Here is a 5,108-nt window from a genome sequence, read left to right as displayed (position 1 = left end):
TGAGATTCAACTCAGAAGACCGCGTCTTCACCTTATTCCCCTTGAGCTAAGGACACCCAGTCCTCGCCTAATCACTCTGGTAAGTCTTCAAGGTAGACTTCCAAACCTTCACAGGCTTCGTTCACCGGCAATCCACAATGACTCTTGGATGCTCAGAACGCGACGCCTAACCGGCTGGAGGATTCATAGTCCTCAAGTGTAACAAGTCTTCAGGCCACGCAGACAGAAAGACTTCAGTGATGCCTAACACTCTTTGGCTCTGGGTGTTCTGGGCTTTGTCCTCGCAAGGATTTCTCTCTCTCAAAAGCTTCGGAGGTGCGTTGCTCTCAAACGACAAAAGTCGTGCACTAACTCTGAGCAGCCACCAATTTATGGTGTAGGGGGTGGGCTATTTATAGCCACTAGGCAACCCGACCTGATTTGTCCGAAATGACCCTGGGTCACTAAGGAACTGACACGTGTTCCAACGGTCAGATTTCAAACACACGCGGCAGCTTGACTTGGGCTACAAGTAAAGCTAACTCATCCAGCTCTGGATAAGATTTGCTCTCATTGTCTTCGCTCGAAGACTTAGGATTTGGTTGAGCATCACTTCAGTCACTCTGACTTTGTTCACTTGGACCCCACTTAACAGTACGATGGTTCCTATGACTCAACAAAGAACAAAAGGAAACTAGGAAACAACTATGTCTTCGCACTCCATTGTCTTCACATGAATGTCTTCTTGAGTCATAAGCTTCGATGTGATTGTCTTCACACACCACCATTGTCTTCAATGTCTTCAACATTTTTAGGGGTCATCTCCGGTAGGTAAACTGAATCAATGAGGGACTACTACCTGTGTTATCCTGCAATTCTCACAAACACATTAGTCCCTCAACCAGGTTTGTCGTCAATACTCCAAAACCAACTAGGGGTGGCACTAGATGCACTTACACAAATGTGGAGAGGGGTGTGGGTATCTTTTTGCAAAATTGCCATAGTTTCCTTCCTATCCGCCAGATATCAATCGGATGGCCTATATTGCAGGATGGCATGAACACCATCATCACCAACTTTGTTTTTTATAAGAGCAGAGAGTCCTATAAAAGACTCAGTTGGTGATGATGGTGTGTCTGCCGTCCGTCATTTCTGACCATCAGATCTGCATCTAACGACTATGATGTAAGTCATGGCATTTTTGCAACAAGACCCCACTTCTCTGCTCCAATTTGCAGAAACCCCTTAGTATCTTGAAACCAACCACATCCCTCCCCCACCTCATCAAAACAGCCACAAGGAATATATTTTGAGTGAAACCTAATATGAGTATATTTTTAGTGATATATACACCAAACTAGAGTGTTTTTTCTTTCAAGTTTGTGAACATGTATTATTATACTCCCTCCGTCCGGAAATACTTGTCATCAAAATGGATAAAAGGGGGTGTATCTAGACGTATTTTAGTTCTAGGTGCATCTCTTTTTATCCATTTTGATGACAAGTATTTTCGAACGGAGGGAGTATTTTGGACCCTTTGCAACGCACGGGCACATTGCTAGTAAGAGTAGAGAAAATGATGAATTATTTGCAAACGTGGAGAGGGGTGTGGGTATCTTTTTGCAAAATTGCCATAGTTTCCTTCCTATCCGTTAGATATAAATCCGATGGCCTATATTGCAGCATGTCACGCACACCATCATCACCAACTATGTTTTCTACTCCCTCCATTCCTAAATATTTGTCTTTTTAGAGATTTCAACAAGTGACTACATATGGAGCAAAATGAGTGAATCTACACTCTAAAATATGTCTACATACACATCTGTATGTGGTAGTCCATTTGAAATCTAAAAAACAAATATTTAGGAACGGATAGAGTATAAGAGTAGACATGGAGATATATCTCCAGCATGGTCTACAACAAAAATGTGCTGGACTGGTTAGCACCGGATGCTCGCAACATGAACACCTGAGTTCGAATTCTGTCTTTAACTTTAGATTTTTATGTTATATAGTACTTATTTAATATATACTTCTTTCGCTACTGTACTGACAGTGGAACCCACAGAGTACTTAGAATACAAGACTAAGGATGGACTTGTTTATTTTTAACTTTCTGTACGAAGCTGTAGCCACCCTGCAAGTCACATGTACACTGTACATGCAATTAACTTTTTACAGAGGGAGAATCATACACTCAATTAAATCAAATGGATTGGATGTGACTCTATTATTTCCAGCATAAGAGCATCTCCAACGGCAGCCGGCAAATTTCCTCCCGCTTCCTTCCATGGAGGACGACATCAAACGCCAGCGGCATACATTTTCACAACTCTAACCAACCAGATGAAATTTGTGCAAACACGGACTGTTTTCATATAAGCATGCAGTATTTCGTATAAAAAACCGGATCTTCATATAAACATGATGGATTTCATTACATTTACATGAACTAAGCGGTGCTAATCCGGCTCTCTTGGTATAATTAATACTCCCTCCGTCTGGAAATACTTGTCTCAGAAATGCATGTATCTAGACTTATTTTAGTTATAGATACATCCAATTTATCCATTCTTAGAACAAAAATTTCCCGCCAGCCGGAGAGGGAGTACCTAATCTAAATGGCCACCGCGGATCCCTTTGTCTTCTTCATGTCCGGCAGACACTTGCGGGGACGACGAACGTCCTCAGAAGAGACGAAGCAGCAAAGAAACCACCTAAATGCGCAGTCGTCGCCTCGGCGGTGGCCTTCATGGGACCCAAGTGGCGGTGGCCTCCCGTGTTCTACTTCTCCTCGATGATGGCGCCGGACACGGAGAAGCTGGCCACCGACTCGTCGCTCTCCATGCACCCGGCTTCTGTCTCTGCCTGCATGGCGTTGCCGCAGGCACGGGAGGCGCGGTCGCAGACACGGGAGGCGCGGACACTGTAGACACTGGTGGCGCGGTACGACGCGGCAGCCACGACTCCCGTTCCGGCGTGCTCGCCGCCGTGCCGGCGCGGACCAACTCGCCACTCCTCATTGAGCTGAACTGGAGCGGCGAGTTGCTGAACAACGCGCCGGATTGGGGTAGCAACTGGCTCCGTCGGGCCAAGCGAGGTTGATGAAGCACCGAGCGGCCTCGCCCATATCCGGAGGGCTCGGCGGGCCACCCAGCCAAGTAGTATGACGGAGAACGGCTCCTCGGAAGCCATCAGAAGAGTGGAGAAATGGTGAAGGAGGAGATGGGGGAGCGGCGGAGGGGTGCGATTCTTGCCCGCTGTCTGTCTGGCCTCGTTTAAATAGAGGGCGGACGGTAGGAACTTGGCCGGTGTCTGGCCTTGTTTAAACTGAGGGCGGACGGGAGGAGCTCAACCGGTGTTGCGTTTAATTCCGGCCCGCTCATGAACGGGCGTGTGGCCGGAGTAGGCTTCTCGGTTTGCATGCGGGTTTAACGGAGGGGTTTGATGGAAGCGAGGAGGCGTGTTCAGCCGGGCGTGCAGCGGGCGGCGCAATACTATTCGATTTGACAGCGGGCAGCGCAGTTCCCGATACGGCTTTAATGCAGACGAGGGAGGGGTAGCGGTTCCCGAAATGTTGAACGGCCAATGATGCATCCTCCTTCAATTACCATCGTGCATGCATGAGGGAAGTAATGGGAGGAGGACCGGGAAAAGAGGCTGCACGATGTGAATGCAACGTAGTTTGCACTCATATAAAGGCGCCCCTCCATTCCAATGCATCTAGCACATCGTACGGACCTAAGCATTGGCCTAAGCACCTACACTAAGTGCAAAAGTGCTCACTCTAGACCCATGGCGGCGATGCGCGTGAGTGGCAACCGACTGTGCCAGATGGTCCACGACGCCGGCCTGCGGCATGGCGCCGAGGATCGTCTCCAGACGGTGTTCGCGACCGGTTGGTGGATGGCCGCCGTCGACGCCAACTACGACTCTCAGTTGGACCAGATGATCGTTGCCACCACCAACAAGTTCATCGTCCTCAAGAAGCTCGGGTATGACATCACCGTACTCCTCCAGCCCGCGCGCCCGGGCTCCTCATTGCCTGCCACCCTAATCGGCCTCTGTCGGTGTCAAAACCGGCGGATCTCGGGTAGGGGGTCCCGAACTGTGCGTCTAAGGCGGATGGTAACAGGAGGCGGGGGACACGATGTTTACCCAGGTTCGGGCCCTCTCGATGGAGGTAATACCCTACTTCCTGCTTGATTGATCTTGATGATATGAGTATTACAAGAGTTGATCTACCACGAGATCATAGAGGCTAAACCCTAGAAGCTAGCATATGGTATGATTGTTGTTGTCCTATGGACTAAACCCTCCGGTTTATATAGACACCGGAGGGGGCTAGGGTTACACAGAGTCGGTTACAAGGGAGGAGATCTACATATCAGTATTGCCAAGCTTGCCTTCCACGCCAAGGAGAGTCCCATCCGGACACGGGACAAAGTCTTCAATCTTGTATCTTCATAGTCCAACAGTCCAGCTAAAGTATATAATCCGGTAGTCCGAGGACCCCCTAATCCAGGACTCCCTCAGTAGCCCCTGAACCAGGCTTCAATGACGATGAGTCCGGCGCGCAGATTTGTCTTCGGCATTGCAAGGAGGGTTCTTCCTCCGAATACTCCATAGAAGATCTTGAACACAAGGATAGTGTCCGGCTCTACAAAACAAGTTCCACATACCACCGTAGAGAGAATAATATTTCCAAAAATCTAATCTGCTGACACGTTCGGCAGCATGACATCATACCACGGCCCGATCATTATTCGAACCGTTTTTCTCAACCAGCTACTGCACGTATTGCGAGGCGGTTTTCTTGGCACGTCTTGTCGAAGCAGAGAATGTGTCCCCTTATCACGGGATTCTCATCAATACGGATGTGGGTAACCCAACCGCGCCATCAATTACGGCGCTTGGGGAATAAGCGAGCTTTACTAGGCAGGTGGGGAGGCGTATAGTTTCCTCCGCCCTTATAAAGGGACAAGGATTCCTCTTTTTACCCACGCCTTCTTCCTCCTTGCTCATCCATTCTTGCGCACTCGAGCTCCAGCACCCAAGTTCACGTTTTTCTCCTCAAACCACTCCAAGCATGTCCGGAGCGGGAGGCAAGTGGATGGTCTCCTCCG

Source organism: Aegilops tauschii, chromosome 6, assembly GCF_002575655.3.
Source record: "Aegilops tauschii subsp. strangulata cultivar AL8/78 chromosome 6, Aet v6.0, whole genome shotgun sequence".
Taxonomy (NCBI): domain Eukaryota; kingdom Viridiplantae; phylum Streptophyta; class Magnoliopsida; order Poales; family Poaceae; genus Aegilops; species Aegilops tauschii.
Note: the sequence above shows the minus strand (reverse complement) of the source record.